The sequence below is a fragment of the Salvelinus sp. IW2-2015 genome, linkage group LG26 (genome assembly GCF_002910315.2).
Source record: "Salvelinus sp. IW2-2015 linkage group LG26, ASM291031v2, whole genome shotgun sequence".
In the NCBI taxonomy this organism is placed as follows: domain Eukaryota; kingdom Metazoa; phylum Chordata; class Actinopteri; order Salmoniformes; family Salmonidae; genus Salvelinus; species Salvelinus sp. IW2-2015.
In genome coordinates this window covers 4,087,166-4,110,844 of record NC_036866.1, presented here as the reverse complement: position 1 = coordinate 4,110,844, position 23,679 = coordinate 4,087,166, and the positions used below count along the sequence as shown (strand labels likewise).

Below are 23,679 nucleotides of genomic sequence, written 5' to 3'. Positions count from 1 at the left end.
CAAGGCAAAGCCAATATGCGGTGAATGTTTTGCCCCTAAATAGCCTACTGCAAACCGTCATTAATACAGAACTGTTTTTAATTGGTTAATGCTGCAGTTTTTTTTTTTTAGAGTCATGTTTTAAAACAACCACCCTGGTGTCATTTTAAACTCCGTGATCTCACCTCGCTCAAAAAGGTTGGTGACCCATCTGTTCTAAAGTGACGTCTGAAATTTGTTATTCCAGGTTCCCTTCCTCTCCAGTTGGCCTTGCTGCTGCTCGCTTCCAAAGGTGTTGTTCCTGGAAAGACCAAAATGTGCTTTGGGGGGCCACGTTTTAGTTTGGAAACAAAAGTGCAGATTTAAGGCCCATGGCGTTACTCGATGGTCATCTCTCAATTCTGGCCCTCATGGGGTGTGTTCCCTTTCTCCGCTTTTTTGCTTCCTTTCTGCGTCAACCCTACACACAGCACCAACATCACGTGGAATGCTCATTTCCAGTTGAAATGACTCACCTTCCAGTGCAAAGCAGTGTATCGACCGTCCATTTTCCCTTGTATACTTTTAACAAAAATCATTGACGTGTTATCAGTTGAAAATGAAGCTCGCCCCTTTTCTACCTACAAGTCGAGTAATGTAAGTGTTGTTTTTTTTCTCCTCACAGGGCCACTATAGAGGAGGTGAAGGGGATGTTGGAGAGTTGCGTCCAAACTCGACAAGGGTGAGTCCATATGGGCCAGATTTGGGCTTGGAGCGATGGAACACAGGTGATGGACCTCCTGCCTGTTTGTGTAAGATGAAACCACTCCCTCGTCATAAGTAACCCTGTGTCCCGGTCCCTTTTATAACTGGCCTGAGATCAGTACGAAGTTGAACCTGGAGTGGACGCGTGTCCCGGTCCCCCTTTATAACTGGCCTGGATCAGTACGCGTGAACCTGGAGTGAGGGAACGAGAGTTCTCAATCTGGAAAGATGGCACATAAGAGGAGTGTGATGAAATCCCACTTGTAGTTCTATAAAGACTTGCAGCCAGTCACTGGAGCATTTTTCTTTTTTAAAAATGTTTTGCTGGTGGAAGAGGAAGGAAAGTGAAGAGGTGGGGATTTTACTTATTGCTTGCCCCCAAGTTTACTCACTATTCCAGTATCCTTCCAGTTGATTGCAGACGTGCATTGTTATTGGTGTCTCCCCCCTCCCTCTACCATACCCTGGGTGTCACTCCCTGTTGCCGCTGCCAGCGGAAAGATCTGCTCCAGGAGTTTGTGGGTGGTGACTGCAGGGTGAGGGATGGAGGGGTGTGCCTGGAAGAGGGAGGCTAAAGTTCAGGCTTTTCTTAGAAACTAGGCCTTGCCATTGAGAAGAGAGCTCCACACACAACCAAGTTAATTTAAAGCAACAGGCTTCATTGGGACAATATTAATGTCCCCTTGGGTGTAAAGAATATAAACTACAGAATAATTATATTATTCTTTTTTTTTATTTCAAGATTGAATCTGCTCCAGGAAACAAACTTGAAGTATCTAGGAGGTAGCAGTCAATGATGGCCACTAAACCCTGACTACACCGTCCGGTCGCAAAATACATTTTCGGAAATCTGTTCTTTCAATTATTGCAAGACCCACACTGTCGCGAACGCGCTTCAACGTGAGTGTCTGCGTTGGCCAAGGGCTATAAAATTCCTATTACTATAGGAAGTATGTCCTCTTTTTCTGGACGGCAGATCGCGGCTGGCATAGTCCTGCTCTCTCTCTCCATCTCCTCAATGGTTTAATAGAAGCAGATACCCACCGTGCCATCTCCTCATTGGTTATACACACGTGGGTTGTTGAAAGACTAACTTGCTTGCCGGTCGTCAGGTAATACTTTATGGAAGTTAGATGCCAATCACATATAAGTTCAAAGATGAAAAAGCTGGAAAGGAGGAGAACTAGAAACGATCGGTTGACAGTTTTTTTTATGTGGTGGATTAATTGTCGGAGTAGAGGACCACTTGTCATTTCAGGTGAACTAACAACCTTCAATGTTTATCCCAGGAACAAATTAGTTGGCAAACAGAAGCTTATCTAATAAGGACCAAATTAGCTAGCAAGTGCAGCAAGCTAACTAGCTAAATTGCCATACATGTTATATGCTTTTTCGCCTGGATGGGCATTTCCCAATGAATGTTCGGTTTGGTTTTGATATTTAAACGCTGCGTGTCCGGTGGATCGCTTTTGTGGGTAGGGGGAAAAATACCAATTTATGCACGATGGCGCACGCAGCCGGTTTGGGTTCCCGTGTTAGCACTGAAGTGGCGCAGCTTTCTTGGGAGGGGGATGTAAACTCAATGCGACCAATTTTTTTTTTTTTTTTTTTTCTGGCTGCAAAAAAGGGGCTTGGGTGGATGGTCATTTAAAGGCCGGGTCCGGCCCGGTCAAGTTTTGATTGTGAATTTGGAGAACATTTTTTTAAAAGAGGGCCCCCCTCCGCCCCCATAGTTGGCGCTGTATAAGACAATTTTAGGCAATTTCCTGCAATTCCACAAAAAAATTAATCCATGGATTTGGGGAGACCTTATTATTTTTTTGCGGTTTTAAGCTAATTTCCTTTTTTATATTTCTACGAACAATTTTGTCATGCAGCTAGAGGATGTTCTGAAGTTTTAAAAGGGATATACAAACCTTTCGTTTATTTAACAATGGCGGCTCTTAATCGAGTCATTTCCCGCAGAGTCAAGTATAACTCTGGATCCCCATTTATGTCTCCTAAACTGTCAAGTATAAGGAAATTGGGAAGGTTAGTTTTGTTGAGCCAACTCATCCGCTAAATGCCACATGATTCTCTACATAAATGCATTTTGCATAAAGCTAAGATGCTGATGTTCTTCTTCTTCAAAACATAAATACATATACTCGCTAATAATATTAAATAAAAAAATATTTTATATTTTTATAAATTCTTATTCCGACTGATCTAGCTTTTTTATTTCGGTGATGAATAAAAATTATATAGTTCGTCTCATAGAATTATTATACATTAATAATGATTTCTGTTGGATTTTAAAAATTTTAGAATTTCTCAGCCCAGCTGTCTCACAAGTTGTTTGATTTATCAAGACTTCCAGTGTTGTTTTAGAAACGATAAAAATGTTAAGAACAGGATGATAGTGGCTAAAGGGACGCGTGGGAAAGCAACACGTATTCATAGTTCCATTACCTCACTTCTGTCATCGCCTCTCGTCCGGCTCTCGTTCCATCACCCTCTAGCTGGTGAAGCTATGCATCGGGTGATCGATCATAGCGCCGGGAAGGCTTAACCAACACGGCAAACAACAGTTTGTCAATGGAAATCCTCGCCGATTAGCTTTCTAGCTGGCCGATGCGATGCCTCCAACCTATCGAAGATGGCAAAAGTTCAATGAGTAAAAGAACTAAATAGTAATTCGCTGTGAGCTTTCTCAAGTCTAGAACTAGTCTGTTGAGGTGCAGTCTACCATTATCTTCTTCAGCAGCTGGAGTGTGCAGTCTACCATTATCTTCTTCAGCTGCTGGAGTGTGCAGTCTACCATTATCTTCTTTGACGTGTCTATATTGCACATTGCAAGTAGTAATCAGTGCCAGCTCATATCAACCTAGAACTACCCAGTTCTAGGTTGACAAAGAAATGTGGCCTATGGGATGACTTAGCTTCTTGTCTGAAATATATTGGGTGGCTAGAGTCATAGCTCTTTTGGCTTCAGCCAGTTCCTGATAAACAGTTCTTATTTGGACAGCTGTCAGACTGTGAGGATGCATAGTGTCTGTAAAAAGGCTTTTACTACTCCCTACTGTTTGTTAGTTCGGTGTAGGTGTGTTTGATAAGTTGTTTAGCTCCATGTTATGCCAGTAGCCAGAAAACATTTCTTTGACTCCATTCTGACAACTTAGTATTAAGGGAAAGCGTCTGTCTGTCTGCATATCTCCCATACACACTGACAGGGACAGACGGACGGAGTAGTCTTTAAGGGCGGAGTTTGGGGGATGATCTTCAAAGCATCTTCTCACTGCTCTAGGAGTCGACAGCAACATGTTTGCATATTGTTATTCACACTCTGCTGCCAGATGCTGTGGCGGGACGTGGCAGTCATAGAAACAGCTGGAGGGGTTTTGAATGGGCTCTTCAGCCTGCCCCCCCGCCCCCCCCCCCCCGCTACACTGTCTTTATTTGATTACGCCGGATGCACCATTCAACCCCAATGACATCAAACCCAAAGGGTTATTCCAACTTTCCCAATCGCCACTACCACACGCTTATTCAGACTCGCTGATCCCTATCGGTGGCCATTATCCAGATGAGGAACGACGCTGGATGTTTGGAGGAAACCAGATAAGCTTTCACTGCAGTATGTGTTTGCGGTACTGAGGAATATCCCAGACTAACTGCACTCATTAACTTAGTGTATTGACTTTTTCCACATTTTGTTACATTACAGCAGTATCTAAATATATTTTTAATATTTTGTTTTCATCAATCTACACACATACCTCAGAATGACAGTGAAACAGCTTTTTATACATGCAAACACACACGTTTAAGAATTTGTAAACATTTATGTATGTACAGTGGGGCAAAAAAGTATTTAGTCAGCACCATTTGTGCAGTTTCTCCCTTAAAAAGATGAGAGAGGCCTGTAATTTTCATCATAGGTACACTTCAACTATGACAGACAAAATGGAAAAAAAAAGCCCAAAATCACATTGTAGGATTTTTAATGAATTTATTTGCAAATTATGGTGGAAAATAAGTATTTGGTCAATAACAAAAGTTTATCTCAATACTTTGTTATATACCCTTTGTTGGCAATGACAGAGGTCAACGTTTTCCGTAAGTCTTCACAAGGTTTTCACACACTGTTGCTGGTATTTTGGCCCATTCCTCCATGCAGATCTCCTTTAGAGCAGTGATGTTTTGGGGCTGTTGCTGGGCAACACGGACTTTCAACTCCCTCCAAAGATTTTCTATGGGGTTGAGATCTGGAGACTGGCTAGGCCACTCCAGGACCTTGAAATGCTTCTTACGAAGCCACTCCTTCGTTGCCCGGGCGGTGTGTTTGGGATCATTGTCATGCTGAAAGACCCAGCCACGTTTCATCTTCAATGCCTTGCTGATGGAAGGAGGTTTTCACTCAAAATCTACGATACATGGCCCATTCATTCTTTTTACACGGATCAGTCGTCTGGTCCTTTGCAGAAAAACAGCCCCAAAGCATGATGTTTCCACCGTGCATCACAGTAGGTATGGTGTTCTTTGGATGCAACTCAGCATTCTTTGTCCTCCAAACACGACGAGTTGAGTTTTAAAAAACAAAAGTTCTATTTTGGTTTCATCTGACCATATGACATTCTCCCAATCCTTTCTGGATCATCCAAATGCTCTCTAGCAAACTTCAGAGGGGCCTGGACATGTACTGGCTTAAGCAGGGGGACACGTCTGGCACTGCAGGATTTGAGTCCCTGGTGGCGTAGTGTGTTAATGATGGTAGGTTTTGTTACTTTGGTCCCAGCTCTCTGCAGGTATTCACTAGGTCCCCCGTGTGGTTCTGGGATTTTTGCTCACCGTTCTTGTGATCATTTTGACCCCACGGTGTGAGATCTTGCGTGGAGCCCCAGATCGAGGGAGATTATCAGTGGTCTTGTATGTCTTCCATTTCCTAATAATTGCTCCCACGGTTGATTTCTAAAACCAAGCTGCTTACCTATTGCAGATTCAGTCTTCCCAGCCTGGTGCAGGTCTACAATTGTGTTTCTGGTGTCCTTTGACAGCTCTTTGGTCTTGGCCATAGTGGAGTTTGGAGTGTGACTGTTTGAGGTTGTGGACAGGTCTTTTATACTGTAACAAGTTCAAACAGGTGCCATTAATACAGGTAACGAGTGGAGGACAGAGGAGCCTCTTAAAGAAGAAGTTACAGGTCTGTGAGAGCCAGAAATCTTGCTTGTTTGTAGGTGACCAAATACTTATTTTCCACCATAATTTGCAAATAAATTCATAAAAAATCCTACAATGTGATTTTCTGGATTTTTTTTCTCATTTTGTCTGTCATAGTTGCAGTGTACCTATGATGACAATTACAGGCCTCTCTCATCTTTTTAAGTGGGAGAACTTGCACAACTGGTGGCTGACTAAATACTTTTTTGCCCCACTGTATGCATGCAGATGCGTCAACTAATTTTCATACATTTGCAAAAACAATGTCAAAACCCATTTTTGCTTTGTCATTATGGGGTATTGTTTGTAGATTGAGGGGGAAAAACAAACAATTTAATCCATTTTAGAATAAGGCTCTATTGTTACCACATTTTGAAAAAGTCAAGGGGTCTGAATACTTTCTGAATGCACTGTATGTGCTGAATTAAATAGTATAGGCCTACATAATTGATATTTAGGAGTGAGGGGGAATCGATACAGTTACATATCGGGATATTATTATTGAGCTAGTTTGCTGTACCTGCACCAAAACGCCAGTATTTCTTCTTTCCTGTCTTTTTAAATGGGAAGCCCGTTTTGTTATCAGCCCTTCTATTTCCATGACTGATCAACTCGTTTTCTTATGTTCTCTTCCCTCTGCAGCGATATATGGTGAGCAATATGTTTGGAACATCGAGTCGCAATAAAATTGCTGTCGAATCGCAATACATATCCTATTGGCACCTAAGTATCGTGATCGTATCGTGAGGTCCCTGGCAATTCCCAGCCCCGATGTTTAGCTGGATTGCAGAATGTCTGAGTTACGTATTTTATTGATTTAACAGGACAGATGCAAGTACGGCGTGGGAGAAGGACATGGAGGGGGAGGGTACAGAAAGGGGTTAAGGGCACAGCGTATTCAAAGAGCTATGCTTGTACTGTATCCGTCTTCCATTCTACTCTCTTATCAAATGTAGATATGACGAGGACAAAGTGCTAACATCACAAGCCAATGCGTCAGAAGGATTTATTCGTGTTCGGTCGCAAGGTTCTCAAATCATTTTCACTAACAGGTCCTGTATAAGTTCACATAAGGGCTCAAAGTTCTCAGTCGAATTGAGAGTCTTAAGTAGTGATCACCAATTGGTCGGTCTCCAAGGCATTCCTAGTTGATTACCAAACATTTCTGAATAAAGAACAAAGACCAGCCTTGCGTTCTTTAATTTTTTTTATTTATTATTAGTCTCGTTCTGTCGGTGGTAGGTGCTTCCGCTTTTCTTAGACCATGTTGCTATGTGCATAATAGCAAAGTTACCCAGCTTATTGTCGTTGAGAACAGGAGACGAGAAAACAGCCCTTGCCTTCATTGTCTAAGACAAGTGAAGAGAGAGAGAGAGAGAGACTTAATTAGGTCTATAATCAACAGCCTAACAGTTAAATGTGCCTGGTTTTAGAAATCATCCATATATGTACGTCTTGCTTGTGATTCAGTGAGCACCAAGCCTCGCGCAACCACATGGATAAACAATTTCACAAATTCGGCTGTTTTTTAATCTTTGCTTTAATAAAAGCTTGACTCTTTATTTTTTCTCCTTATTTTCTTCGTTAGAACATCCTCTCTGGTTTTACTTATATAATTTATATAATATAATTTACAATGTTATAAATTGTCAGAAAATAATTATAACCCTCTTTGCTTGATCAAATCAATTGCAGTCGGACTCCCTCTAGTCATTTGTGTAAAATGATTTTGTTTAACTGTGCGCTTAACACCAGACAAGCTCAGTGCATGTAGTTGATTAAAACACAGAGGATGTGTCTATGGAAAAATCAATTGGTCGAAAGAACAGACGACTCTCGGTAGATTAAGATGTTGCTGTTGGACAGCCCTACTTTCTATTCAATACTTTTATGAGTCATAAAAAGCATGTTCTCCTACTTCCACTCACGCTACAACCAGCACTGCAGCAGTAATGCATGAGTACAAAGGTTTATTGATAAGCTTGCTTTGTTATTAGCGGCTTGCTCTTTATCAAAGAATATTTCACTTTCTCTGGTCGTAGGAGTAACATGATTTTGTGCATGAGGCAGAATTAATGTGGTACAACTTCGAGTTTTCCCTCAGCTGGAAGACAGTGTTCCCTTTGGGTCAGTGTCGGCAGAAGAAAGAGAGAGCGGAGGGACTTTGAGAGGCGGACCCTTATTCTGCTGCTCTCTCCCTCCGCTGAGACTGACCATCAGATGCAGGCTCCATCAGCCCAGAGCCATACAAATATAAATTAATTTTAAATGTATGCTCACTGAGCTGTGCCTCACATGTAATACAACGGATCTATTACCAGTGCTGAGAAGAACAACAAAGCATTGGCAGGGCAATTCAAGCAAAGCCAATATGCGGTGATGTTTTGCCCCTATAGCCTACTGCACAAACCTCATTACTACAGAACTGTTTTTAATTGGTTAATGCTGCATGTTTTTTTTTTTTAAGTCATGTTAAAAAAAACCATGGCTGTCATTTTAACTCCGTGATCTCGACTCAAAAAGGTTGGTGACCTCTGTTCTAAAGTGACGTCTTGAAATTGTTATTCCAGGTTCCTCTTCCTCTCCAGTGGCTTGCTGCTGCTCCAAGGGTGTTGTTCCTGGAAAGACCAAAATGTGCTTTGCCACGTTTTAGTTGGAACAAAGTGCCAGATTTAGGCCCATGGCGTTACTCGATGTGTCATCTCTCAATCTGGCCCCTCATGGGGTGTGTTCCCTTTTCCCTCCGCTTTTTGCTTCCTTTCTGCGTCAACCCTACACACAGCACCAACATCACGTGGAATGCTCATTTCAGTTGAATGACTCACCTTCCAGTGCAAAGCAGTGTATCGACCGTCCATTTTCCCTTGTATCCTTTTAAAAAAATCATTGACTGTTATCAGTTGAAATGAAGCTCCCCCTTCTACAAGTAGAGTAACTGTAGTGTTGTTTTTCTCCTCACAGGGCCACTATAGAGGAGGTGGAAGGGGATGTTGGAGAGTTGGAGTCCAAACTCGACAAGGTGAGTCCATATGGGCCAGATTTGGGCTTGGAGCGATGAACACAGTGATGGAACTCCTGCTGTTTGTGTAGATGAACCACTCCCTCGTCATAGTAACCCTGTGTCCCGGTCCCCTTTTATAACTGGCCTGAGATCAGTACGAGTTGACCTGGAGTGACCCGGTGTCCCGGTCCCCTTTATAACTGGCCTGAGATCAGTACGAGTTGACCTGGAGTGAGGGAACGAGAGTCTCAATCTGGAAAGATGGGTACATAAGAGGAGTGTGATGAAATCCCACTTGTAGTTCTATAAAGACCTTGCAGCCAGTCACTGGAGCATTTTTCTTTTTTTAAATGTTTTGCTGGTGGAAGAGGAAGGAAGAGTGGAAGAGGTGGGATTTTACTTATTGCTTGCAAGTTTACTCACTATTCCAGTATCTCCAGTGATTGCAGACTGCATTGTTATTGGTGTCTCCCCCCTCCCTCTACCATACCCTGGTGTCACTTCCCTGTTGCGCTGCAGCGGAAAGATCTGCTCCAGGAGTTGTGGTGTGACTGCAGGGTGAGGGATGGAGGGGTGTGCCTGGAAGAGGAGGCTAAAGTTCAGGCTTTTCTTAGAAACTAGGCCTTGCCATTGAGAAAGAGAGCTACCCACACAACCAAGTTTAATCTTAAAGCAACAGGCTTCATTGGGACAATATTAATTCCCCTTGGGTGTAAAGAATATAAACTACAGATAATTATTATTATTTTTTTTTTTTTTATTCTTCAAGATTGAATCTGCTCCAGGACAAACATTGAAGTATCTAGGAGGTAGCAGTCAATGATGGCACTAATACCCTGACTACACCGCTCGCGTCGCAAAATACATTTAGGAATCTGTTATTCAATTATTGCACCCACACTGTTCGCGCGCGTCAACGAGTGTCTGCGTTGCCAAGGGCTAAAATTCCTATTACTATAGGAAGTAATTCCTATTTCTGACGCAGATCGCGCTGCAAGTCCTGCCTCTCCCATCTCCTCATTGGTTTATAGAAGCAGATACCCACGTGCCATCTCCTCATTGGTTATACACACGTGGGTGATTGAAAGACTAACTTTGTTGCCGGTCGTCATGGTAATACTATGAAAGTTTAGATGCCAATCACCATATAAGTTCAAAGATGAAAAAGCCTGGAAGGAGGAGAACTAGAAACGATTCGGTTGACCGTTTTTATGTGTGGATTAATTGTCGGAGTAGAGGACCTTGTGCATTTCAGGTGAAATAACAACTCAATGTTTATCCCAGGACAAATTAGTTGGCAACAGGAAGCTATCTAAATAAGACAAATTAGCTAGCAAGTGCAAGCTAACTAGCTAAATTGCCATACATGTTTAATGCTTTTCGACCTGTCCCCAAATGAATGTTCAGAGTTTGTTTTGATATTTTAACCTGCGTGTCGTGATCGCGTTTGGTGTAGGGGGACAAAATACATTTATGCACGATGGCGCACGCAGCCGGTTTGGGTTCCGTGTTACACTGAAGTGCGCAGCTTTCTTGGGAGGGGGATGTAACCTCAGCGACCATTTTTTTTTTCTGGCTCAAAAYGGGGCTTGGGTGGTGGTCATGGCCGCGGTCGGCCCGTCAGTGAGTGTGAATTTGAGAACATTTTAGAGGCCCCCATAGTTGGCGCTGTATAGACATTTTAGCAATTTTCCTGCAATTCTACAAATTAATCCATGGATTTGAGACCTTTTTTTGCGGTTTTAAAGCTAATTTCCTTTTATTCTACACATTTTGTCATGCAGCTGAGAGGATGTTGAAGTTTTAAAGGGATACTTCGTTATTTTAACAATGCGGCTCTTTATCGACTTCCCCAGAGTCAGAGTAACTCGTGGATACCWTTTATGTCTCTATGTCAAGTATGAAGGAAATTGGAGGTAGTTTTGTGAGCCAACGCTAATGCAATTCTATGCATTTTGCCATAGCTAATGCTGTGTTCTTCTGCTCAAACATAATAACAATATACTGCTAAATATATATATATATTTTTTAAATTCTTCCTGACTGTCTAGCTTTTATTTCGGTGATTGATAGTTCTCAAGGATTATATACAATAAAAATAATATTTCTGTTGGATTTAAATTTTAGATTCTCAGCCTTTCTCCAAGTTGTTTATTTATCAAACTTCCAGTGTTTSAACATGGAATAGTGGCCTAAAGGGACAGCGTGGAAAGCAAGCACTATTTCATCCATTACTCACTTCTGTCATCCCTCTCCCTCTCGTTCTCTCACCTCTAGCTGGTGAAGCTATGCATCGGGATGATCGACGCCGGCAAGGCTTACAACACGGCAAACAAACAGTTTGTCAATGGAATCCGCGAGCTCGCTGCGAGCTCCACCAAAGATGAAGTCATTGAGGTAAAAGAACTATAGTAACTTAGCTTGAGCTTCTCAAGTCTAAACTGTCTGTTAGAAAACCGCCAGTTTCCTCGACTCTCTTTACTGGGACTCCTCTTATCTTCTCACACATTTCTGKATTGTGGGTTCTGCATTTCTGTTCTTTTTTTTGTGTCACTTTCCTTTTACAGCTTCTCCCCTAGGTCTGAAGTTCAGCCATAGTGCATTTTTCTGAAAGAATGCCCTGGCTGAAGAATTCTCCCTGAAAGCACCATTGTTGCTCAAGGTGCAAATGACCCAAAGCAGCGTAGCTGTACTCTCGTGGATTTCCTCTTAGCCATACCTCAAAAACCCTCCGGAGGTTCTACTAGTCTGGAATTCAGTGTTTATACCCCGTCGCTCATAAGTGTGTTTTGTGTTGTGTGTCAGGGCTCGACTAACAATGTCCACTGGTGCCACTTAATTTTACAGTTGGTGGCACCAGCCCATAATTTGGTCACACCAGAATCGTGAGGATAATGCACATTTACTGTTTGACCAAATCCTAATTTTTAACCTCCTAAAAAAATAAAGTGACGTTTGGCGTGAAGTGACCATGTAGAAAGGGCAGCACGCACTGCCAAGTCAAAGGGTRGCAAAATGCAACTAAATGGTCGCAGCCTGGAGCTATGTGTGTGAGAGACTATTTCATACAATAGGACTATTATCCATGGATGATACATTTTTGTCTTAGACTGATGTTTTCACACAGCACTGTTCTGTCCTGTATATCTGGACATACCGTCACAATACAGATTGATTTGATTTTTTATATTTAACTTTATTTGTCACGTGCCGAATACAACAAGTGTAGCAGGTAGCCTAGTGGTTAGAGCGTTGGACTAGTAACCAAAAGGTTGCTGGATGGAGTCCCCGAGCTGACAAGGTAAAAATCTGTCCTTCTGKCTRTGAACAAGGCAGTTAACCCACTSTTCCCCGGTAGGCCGTCATTGTAAATAAGAATTTGTTCTTAACTGACTTGCCTAGTTAAATAAATAAAAACMGTGAAATGCTTACTTACAAGCCCTTAACCAACAGTGCAGTTGAAGAAAGAGTTAAGAAAATATTTACCAAATAAACTAAAGTAAAAAAGAATAAGTCACACAATAAAACAATAATGAGGCTATATACTGGGGGTACCGGTACCGAGMCAATGTGCGGGGGTACAGGTTAGTCGAGGTAATTTGTACATGTAGGTAGAGGTGAAGTGACTATGCATAATTAATAAACAGCGAGTAGAATGATTAATTTGATTAATTGTTCAGCAGTTTGGGGGGTAGAAGCTGTTAAGGAGCCTTTTGGTCCTAGACTTGGCGCTCTGGTACCGCTTGCCGTGCGGTAGCAGAGAAAACAGTCTATGACTTGGGTGACTGGAAACCTAGTATGTAACGCGCGGGACCTAGTATGTAACGCGCGGGACCTAGTATGTAACGCGCGGGACCTAGTATCTTTGTTACTCTTATTTTTTTTTTCTCCCACAGTCCAGTCTCACAACGTTTGCTGAGAGTCTGCAGGAGATGATCAACTATCACACGGTATGGCCTGCGACATTTTATTTAAAACCTTAACGTGGTTGTGATATACAGTTGGCTTGTGTGTCTAACCCAAAGACCATCAATGTTAAGTGCCAGTGGGTGGTTTTGACAGGAATGGGACCTTAAAATAGTCGGGCTTTCGTCTCGCTGAAAAGCAGAACTGCAAAACCAAAAGCATCTGATGTTCCAAACACAGCCTTTAACCGCATGTAACAGGGAACAAACGTCCTGCCTGCTTAAATGCATCCCTAGTCTCTTTTGTTCAAGTGTGGTAGGACACTTGTTAATGTCCTACCCTCGCTACCATTCCCCCTAAACTCTACGGTGTATCAGGGCAGGTTTTAGATGGTGACTTAACACCGGAGAGACCTCCCTAGTCCTGTCTTAGTGTCCTACTGCCTAAACCCTACGGTGTATCAGGGCAGGTTTTAGATGGTGACTTAACACTGGAGAGACCTCCCTAGTCCTGTCTTAGTGTCCTACTGCCTAAACCTAGGGTCTGAGACCATGACTCGACACTGCAGTGAGATCAGCTGAATGATTAGTTCAAGTTTGCTACTCGGTGTTAACCCGAGCACGTGATCCTTAAAGCACAGAGACAAATCTGTTTTGTCACCAGAGCACGGCCCTCCACTCCTGTCCCAACCACACTGGTCGTATTGTCTGGCCCTGCATCATCAGCAGGCTCAACACCGTGAGGCCTTCAGCTTTGGTGTGTCTGAGGCTAATTTTTGCTGACTGTCCGTTTTGAAGGAAGTAAAAGTTCTATGAGTCGGTGGTCTCTGACTAACTAGCTGCGTCACAGCATGTCATTATTGAGCTGATTGGGTTTTGAAACCTAGAGGCTGGTATGAAATTAAAATATGCCTGAAAGGGGACAGTCCGAACAATGCTGATTTATTTGTCACGTTTTGTGAACTGACCTATAAAGTAGAGGTACACACCCTGGTTTGATGCAGTGCTGTCTTGCAGAACACACACCATTACGTGTAAATGAGTTTCACACACTCCAGCTTGTAATAATGAAATATGAAAAGGTTGCGGATGTTACTCGGTTGGATAGGTACTAATCAGTCATTTGTTTCTCTGCTTCTAGATTTTGTTTGACCAGGCCCAGCGATCGATTAAGACACAGCTTCTAACATTTGTSAAAGAGTAAGTGTGTCAATACACATCACTGTTAAGTGTTCTTCTTGTACACAATAACAATGGACATTAAGTTATGAACAGTATCTCTGTCTTTAACATACAAATGGTTTCTGATAGATCATGATCTTGTTCGAAAATAACTAAGGAAGTAAATGACATGGTCGTGTTGAGCAGTGTAAAAAAAAAAAAAAAAGAATTCACACCGCACAACTGCTCAAAAGGAGGAAGCCCACGCACACAAGCATCACATGCTTATGAATGAAGAGATTAGGGGCAGCACATCGATACAATGGAGGATGGGATGAGACTCAGTCCAGGATGCAATGTGGAATACTAGGTTATTTGTTCAGAATATTAGCTTCTGTTAAAAATWATGTAAATTTTTGTTAACCTACTAGCTAATGCACCCACATTTTCCCAGAGAGTTTGCGTAAGAGTTTAAGCCTGCGGGGGAACCTCATTTATTTAATTATGCAGGATTAGCCAGCTGTCTTTGCCSACACCACATAAAGGCAAAACTCCTACATCAGTGTTCTTTAAAAAAAAAAAAAACACTCAAAACCATCTTCCCAAACAATGATTCACTCCTCCTAAGCAGTCCAAGGTGACTTTTATTTTACTCAGACTCGAGCAGTACAAGCCAAAAAAACAAGATGTCGGACATTTTGAGTTGAGGTAGTAACCTTTTCCTCTTTTTAGAGTAACTAGTGTCCTCATATCTGTGCCAATTCATTTTAAATGTACAATTCACACTGCACACACTAGCAAATTATTCAAGCTTTAACATGTAGTTCCACTCTGAAGTTGTCAGGGTGCATGTGAGGCTAATGTCCGAATAGTCATTAATTACTTTGTCAAATACTTAACTCGAGCATATGACATCACTCTGAAGGCGGTAGACTCATTTGGACTCACAAGAAGGGAGAGAAATTATGTCTATGGACGTTACTTTCCTTAAAAATACTAGAGACATAGAAGGTAGACTTTTTCCTCTAATGATTAGCTAGACCGCTTGTTAATACATTTTTCAATGTCGCATGTTTTCTTATTTTCGCCTGAGTGGGATTAATTGGTCCTTTCTTCTTGGTTACTGGTATTTGGGCTATTACAGCCACTAGTTCTGGTTATTTTTTTAAACTATGTGAATCGTAGAATCTCACTTGCGCTTTTTAAAATGTATTTTTTTTTTTTTTTAACCATGTGAAACCAGAGAGAATCTCACTGCCTTCTCCATGCAACTTGTACAACCAAAACATGGCTGCAAAGAATACCTCAAAAAGAAAATAAACAATTGAATGCCAATGAATGAATTTAAAAAAGTCATGCCTATATTCCTGGATGAAGTACAATTTGACTAGATTGACAAACATTTAGCGGAGATGAGGCTTCCTCAGTGTGATACCTATTTCTGACCTATGTTTTAACTCCCGCCCTTAGGGACCTGCGGAAGTTCAAAGAGGCTAAGAAGCAGTTTGACAAGGTGAGTGAGGAGAAGGAGGCGGCGTTGAACAAGAATGCCCAGGCGCCGCGCAACAAGCAGCACGAGGTGGAGGAGGCCACCAACATCCTGACGGCCACGCGCAAGTGCTTCCGCCACATCGTCCTTGACTACGTCCTCCAGGTACAGACCCAGGATCAGTTTACCTTTATKAATCCTGAACTTAACCTTCAGGGGTAAGTAAACATGCTTAGACTGACCTTTTTTTATATCCGTTTTTCAACTTCATCCTACTATGAAGTAGCATAGACATGGGTTCACCAAGCCCTGTCCTGGAGRGCAAACCCCCAGTGTGCCGGGTTTAGTTCCAGCCCAGCACCTGCAAATAGCAGATAATCGTCTGAATCAGTGTCCGGATTGTACTCTCAAGGGCAAAACTTAGCTTTGCACTGTAAAATGGAAATTGGTGTTTCGTATTGGACTAGTTCAGTCCCTCAGTTTCAGTCAGTTTTCTGTTTGGTGTCAAATTAATACAATTCAGGTGTGATCGTGTTAGGCTGTAACAATAGAGCCCCACAGTGGAGGTGTCATAATACCCATAAAACCTAGCGGTCAAACGGGGAAATGGTTCCAATCGTTTTTCCAATTTTCATTTTTCCCTTAGGGGATTTTATAAACACTTAAAATAAGGTCTGTGGTTCGTGTAGGCTTACCCTGGCGTGACGTTTTGATAACCGTAAATCTCTCTAGGACAAATTAAAAAAAAATTTTTTAAACTCACATTTACATAAGTATTCAGACCCTTTACTCAGTACTTTGTTGAAGCACCTTTGGCAGCGATTACAGCCTTGTGTAGTCCCGTGTGGCTCAGTTGGTAGAGCATGGCGCTTGCAACGCCAGGGTTGTGGGTTCATTCCCCACGGGGGGGCCAGGATGAATATGAATATGTATGYAACTTTCCAATTTGTAAGTCGCTCTGGATAAGAGCGTCTACTAAATGACTTAAATGTAAATGTTGAGTCTTCTTGGGTATGACGCTACATGCTTGGCGCACCTGTATTTGGGGAATTGCTCCCATTCTTCTCTGCAGATCCTCTCAAGCTCTGTCAGGTTGGATGGGGAGTGTCGCTGCACAGCTATTCTCCGGTCTCTCCAGAGATGTTCGAACGGGTTCAAGTCCGGGCTCTAGCTGGGCCACTCAAGGACATTCAGAAACTTGTCCCGAAGCCACTCRTGCGTTGTCTTGGCTGTGTGCTTAGGGTCGTTGTCCTGTTGGAAGGTGAACATTTGCCCCTGTCTGAGGTCCTGAGCTCTGGAGCAGGTTTTCATCAAGGATCTCGCTCTACTTTGCTCRGWTAATCTTTCCCTCGATCCTGACTTGTCTCCCAGCCGCTGAAAAACATCCCCACATCATGATGCTGCCAKCACCATGCTTCARCGTAGGGATGGTATTGGACAGGTGGTGAGCGGTACATGGTTTCCAGACGTGACGCTTGGCATTCAGGCCAAAGAGTTCCATCTTGGATTCGTCAGACCTGAGATTCTTGTTTTTCATGGTCTGAGAGTTTTTTAGGTGCCTGTTGGCAAAGTTTTGCTCTGACATTCACTGTCAACTGTGGGACCTTTTTATATAGACAGGTGTGTGCCTTTCCAAATCATGTCCAATCAATTGAATTTATCACAGGTGGACTCCAATCAAGTTGTCGAAACATCTCAAGGATGATGAATGGAAACAGGATGCACCTGAGCTCAATTTCGAGTCTCATAGCAAAGGGTCTGAATACTTATGTAAATAAGGTATGTTTTTTTTATTTGTAATAAATTTGCTAACATTTCTAAAAATCAGTTTTCGCTTTGTCATTATGGTTACAGCCTTATTTTAAAACATATTAAATACAAAATGTTCCTCAAACAATCTACACAATTCCCCGTAACAGAATGTGGAAAAAGGGAAGGGGTCTGAATGCTCTGAATGTGTTGCTACCCTAGGGTCACCCACCACTTATAAAGCAAATGTTGAGCTTTTATTATTCCAAAACATAAAATACTGTAAAAGAAATGTAATACTGTGATTATGGTATTTGGCCATATCGCCCAGCCCCATCTTCTCCAGGTMTGATGCAGTCAAGACCGGTGCTATGCAATCATGTTAGATGATAAATAATCTAGCTATGGCAGCTATTAGTCTACTATAGCAAGTCTGCTTGGTTGGTTGCGGTCTCTCGTCTCTCCTCCATGTTCCTGTGTCACTTGCTCACACTTGGAGTAGCCTACACACACACAGCACGGCCCCTGCTAGAGCATCACCTCTCTCTACCTCCTCTCACAGTAGCCTACACACACAGCACGGCCCCTGCTAGAGCGTCCGTCTGGCAAAGCCCCTGGGCCCTTTCGGAACGAGTCCATCTTTTTGGAACCGTGAAGGCCTCTACTCTGTAGCATGAATGTAAAGGTCAAAGTGTCCATGCGACGCAGACCCTGATAAGAATCCTCACACTCAGGCACATTCAGCCTATAGGTCCAACAGGGTGCTGTTCACTCACTGGACCTCTGTCTTTCTGTCGTCCCATAGATGGTCATAGTGTTTAGGGCTGTCACATTTTAGTCTGAAGGCCCAGGCTTGTCAAGGCCACATGGCTTTTACAGTATACAAGGTATATTTCCCTGATAGCTTAGCTGACCTTTCACAATGGAGAGAACAGTCGTGTATCACCGGAATACATCTACATGGATACAGCCCTGCCTGCTCCTGGGCTGCTGCTGCTGCTGCTGCTCCTGGGCTGCTGCTGCTGCTCCTGGGCTGCTGCTGCTGCTCCTGGGCTGCTGCTGCTCCTGGGCTGCTGCTGCTGCTCCTGGGCTGCTGCTGCTCCTGGGCCGCTGCAGTGATGATACATGGACAATGTCGGCTGATAAGGGGACCAGCCGTAGCCATAATATGCAGCCCAAATTACACCTTATTCTTAATTTTAGTGGACTGCTTTTGCACTAGGGCCCATAGGACCCTGGTCAAAAGTAGTGCACTATATAGGGAATAGGGTGCCATTTGTGACGAAGACAGTGTTGCTGTGAATGGAGAAGTGGACTGTTTTCTAGTGCATACGTTTCACAATAAGGGCATTTTTCTGTTTTCAAGGGATGATAGATAATCGATCAATGTCTCTCTCGCCCCTAAATGGGGAAGTGTAGTCTTGAGCTTTTCTGCTATTAAGCTCCGAAAATCTATAGCCCAAGCCCAGAAAGCACCTAAGTTGTACATTTTGAATGTGTTCTGTACGAGTGAGTTGTCCGTGTCGACGACCCCCTTTAGCAGCTGTAGTGGAATATTAATGCATTTTCCAGTTGACTCTGCGCTTTACGTTGCTCAATATCCTCTCAACTGCCCAGTGGGTAAACAACCAGCGCCCTAGAACCTTCCGCTGGTCTTTAATCCTTCAGCAGATATCAAGGAGATATGAAAGATGGTAGAAGCAATATGGTGATAGCCCTCCAACTCTCCCGTTCTATGTCGCTTGCTTCCACCGATCAAATTCCTACACACACTACATCATGTGTTTGTCCGTGTRAGCCCAGATTAAGAAAAGCCCCCGTTTCTTTTATAGCTCCTCCGGCTTTATTGAAATGAACATGATTTGACCTGCAGACTGCAACAGGCGCTGTGTGTGACGTTAATTAACTCTGTCTAAAGGGTAAACAGATAGGTCATAGCAGTTTGTGTACAGTGCAGCTGGGCATATGAGATCACAGGACACATGCTGACTGCAGCATCTCTCTGCTAGAGGGAGGAGCTCCCCCTGATGTCAAAGAGAGGGATAGCCATCTATTCAATCTAGAGTGGCATAATTCTTGCTAATTATATGCAAGTCATGATGCCCGTTTTAATGGGGACCAATTAATTTGAAATACATTTCAAAGTTGATTGGTTGGAACTAGGAAGAGTGTTTTGATTCTATAATTTCACTAGTACAGTGCTCTCTCAGGCTTTCTCATAGACATAATCTAACCCTGAACTTTCCTTTCCCTCCCACACAGATCAATGTACTACAGTCCAAGAGAAGATCGGAAATTCTCAAATCGGTAAATATTGTTTTCCAGAGGACATCCTCATATAAACCTAAGTACCAGTATGTTGATTCTACATCTCTTGCCTCGTATCCGACATCTCTGATTGGTCCGTTCCTCTCCGCAGATGCTGTCRTTCATGTACGCCCACCTGACCTTCTTCCATCAGGGTTACGACCTTTTCAGTGAACTGCAACCGCTGATGAAACAGCTGGGGGGACAGGTAGGCCMTTACCCCGTTGACTCCCATTGTACTGGAACTGTAGCTCCACCTGGCCACAGCCCTGGCCCTCTCATGCCTGTAGCAGTGTTTTATCAAACCTCTCCCCGGGAACCCCCCCCCCCCCCAGCCCTGAACGAGCTCACCTGATTGACCGAATCAGGCTTTTTATGATTAGTCGACATGTTTGAATCAGGTGTGCTTGATCTGGCCTATATCAAATGCGTGTAACGTTAGGGCGTCCCCCGAGGAGAGGTTTGAGAACTCGTCATTGGCAGGGCGTCCCCCGAGGAGAGGTTTGAGAACCTCGTTCATGGCAGGGCGTCCCCCGAGGAGAGGTTTGAGACCTCGTCATGGGCAGGGCGTCCCCCGAGGAGAGGTTTGAGAACTCTCGTCATGGGCAGGGCGTCCCCCGAGGAGAGGTTGAGAACCTCGTCATGGGCAGGCGTCCCCGAGGAGAGGTTTGAGAACCTGTTCATGGGCAGGGCGTCCCCCGAGGAGAGGTTTGAGACCTCGTCATGGGCAGGGCGTCCCCCGAGGAGAGGTTTGAGAACATCGTCCATAGGGCAGGGCGTCCCCGGGAGAGGTTTGAGAACCTCGTTCATGGGCAGGGCGTCTCACGAGGAGAGGTTTGAGAACCTCGTTCATTGGCATTCTCTCGATACAGAATAATGTGTTACGCATATGGAAGTTCACGCTTGGCCTCCGCCTGCTTCGGAAAATGATACTTGAAAACGAATTGCTTCTGCCTATAAACAGTTCTCTCTTCTGGGTTCACAAATGTGCCCTAGTTAACAGTGGCACTAGGCAGGGTCTTCGGACAGAAATGATGCATTTTCCTGTGTGTGTTTGCCGTGGTCACTGGTCAGATAAACCAGCAGATTCCTTCCTTGCCAGGGGAGYTTTAAATGGAAAATGTGACCGAGCTCTTCGTGCTGCTGTTCCTCCTGCTGCGATGATTAGTATCTTGGTAGAGAAAGGTGGGAATGAGGAAGCTGGATGAGGAATGGTTATTTGTGGTTCATTGGAACTCTAAGCCTAATAAGTAATACATTTCCTCTGTCACCGGGTAGTGTTTTACTCTCTGTGAGATGAGTTATCCTAGCTGCTGACTTAGACTCACAAGAGGAGACTAGAATTACACTGATGTAGGAAACGAGCTCTGGGGTCATTCAGTGACCTAATTAAACAGTCAATAAATTCCTCCATCTGAAGTTTTTTAATGTGGTGGATGTGGTGCTAACCAGGAAGGAGAGAATAAATCTCCCCACAATCCAATTTCACACATGATAAAGCATCAATGGTGGCATCCATTTTGTTCAAGGAGGAGAGCTCATCTCTTAAAGGAGCAGTTGTTTATCCACGGGACATCGACATGTCTATGGGCTAGATTGAAAAGGAGCAGGCAGACTATCCTCTCTAGCTACATCAAAGGGCTGTTCAAGATAGTTTAGTAGCCTAGTTTGGGGTCTCTGGTTGCTAGTTTTCAGTTTCCCCTACAAACAGACTCGATCTCACATACTTGCTAATCTAAAATGTCTTCCTCGTCTCACATCCATCTGCACCGTTCTGAAAACACTAGATCCCCCATACTCGACTGGCGGGGTCAGTACGGACCACAGGTCCRGACTACAAAATCACACACCAGAAAATATATATTTATTATAATTTGTTGGGTGGAACTGTCAGGCTTTCGACTCCTGGTATCATAAAAACACACGTCATGGAAAATGTGTAGAATTGCAGGAAATTAGCTTTAAAATAGCATTTTCTGTCCGTCAACAAGAGGGGTGTGAACAGTTTGGGTTTGCGAGGTGGGGGTTTGTTACTATGCCGATAAAGGACAATATCCATATGAACCTTTGCCACCTAAGACATTTGTGTGACCACCGGACCTTCTCAGACAGTACTTCAGTACCCTAGCACTGGATGTGTTAAAGCAATATTGCAGAAGCCTGCTGGGGATTGTGGGGAACAGCGCTGCATCGTGTTCATTAGGCACCAGATGTAAGAGCGGGAGAGACTTCCTGGACTTGTCCAATAAGATAGTCATATTTGATTATGCCCCAATGAACACAACCCTATTGAGGTGAAGAAAGCCTCTTTAAGACTACTGATATGGGCCCGAGGTATATGTAGGCTTATACGTGAGCAAAACCATTGCAACCTACTTAAAAATATGACACGTTTACTCACACACTTAATGGTTTCACACACTCTGCTGTGTTTCAGCTGGACCTGCTGGTGGTGGATGCAGCCAAAGAGAAGAGGGACATGGAGCAGAAACACTCCACCATTCAACAGAAGGTACACCCCCCCCCCCCTGTCCCTAGCCTAGGACAGCTCTATGAGCCTCTGGCTGGTCTAGAGTGGTGATCTGATGGGAGTGGATCTCTCAGCGATTAAAAATACTTTCTTATTGTATTCCTACCCTTTTCTATTAGGACCAGCCCTGAAACTCTGCTGTGGTTTTCAACACCCCCCCCCCCCCCCCCCCCCTATGTCTTGGGGGGGCCAAGACATAGAAAAAATATAGTATGTATTGTTATGAATGAAGCCATTATTAACTATCTACGTCATTGGACAGGCTTGGGTAATGGCATCTCATTGGACAGGCTTGGGTAATGGGATCTCACAGGCTACGTCCTAAAATGGTGTCCTGGTAAAAAAGTGGTGCGCTACATAGTGAATAGGATGCCATTTGGTACACGACGTTAGGGTGATCTCATGCAGTGGACACGGACACAGTCACACACCTTACATTATTCAAGTGGGTCGGAAGCTCCGGAGGGCTCACTTAACAACAGGGGTACGTTTCACCACCACCGCCATGTCACCCATCACGGCACTCTAATTCCACGGTGTTGGGTGGTAGATGTCATCTAGGCCTAAGTCACCAACTAAATCCCCATTTTTTTAAAGGAGAAAAATTCCCATTAAAATGTGTCCCTTGCGAAAGAGATCTTGATCTCAATGGAACTCCCTGTTGAAGGTAAAATAAATCAAAGTCCAAGACACTCAGGACAAGTCCAACTGAAACCTGTTTTGGTGCATGGGTGAGTTTTGTGTGTGTCTGTGTTTCTGTCTGGCCTCTTATAGCACGTCAGGTAGTCTGTGTCTTCATGGAAATCTCTTTCTCGCTCCCTTTTTTATTGTGTGTGTGCACGCGGCACGTGGTGAGCAGCAGCTGGCTCTCCAGCCTAAGCACCATTTCCAGCCAGGACCTCTCTCAAAGGTGGCCCGTGCCAACTTCCGCTCGTCCTTGAGCGCATTGCTTCCCAGCGCCCTCCCTCTCCAAACCCCTCCCTTTCAGTAGATGCTATTTTTATATTGTCTCGCTCCCTCCATCTCCCTCTGCCTCGCCCCTTCATTCCCTCTTTCCCTCTCTCTACCTTTCTTCTAACTCCCTCTTGCCCTTCCCCTCCCGCTCTTTCTCTTTCTGCCAGTATGTATAAGCAGTTCTAATCTCTCCTCTTTCTTCCTCCTCCACTCTCTGCTCTTTCCCAGGCTGCTCTGCAGGTAAGCCTTTTTTCCCCCATTTTTGTCTCTATCCTGTTTCTGTGCTGTCTCCTGTTCTTTCTGCATGTTGACTGCCCCTGACAGCGATTTAGTAGACTGCTAGAGCAAAACCGACCCAGTCATTCATGTAGACAGAGTAGTGTAGTCACCATGATGTATTATTGACACATGCCTGACGTGACCGGGTTAAGACATGCCTGACGTGACCGGGTTAAGACATGCCTGACGTGACCGGGTTAAGACATGCCTGACGTGACCGGGTTAAGACATGCCTGACTGACGTGACGGGTAAGACATGCTGAACGTGACCGGTTAAGACATGCCTGACCTGACCGGGTTAAGACATGCCTGACCTGACCGGGTTAAGACATGCCTGACGTGACCGGGTTTAAGACATAGCCTGACGTGACCGGAGTTAGAC

General features: G+C 43.8%; 1 pseudogene; it reads left to right on the top strand.

The window, feature by feature from the left end:
- LOC111952157 (arf-GAP with coiled-coil, ANK repeat and PH domain-containing protein 2-like) overlaps nt 1–23,679 on the top strand; it is an 88,958-nt pseudogene that overhangs the window by 26,724 nt on the left and 38,555 nt on the right.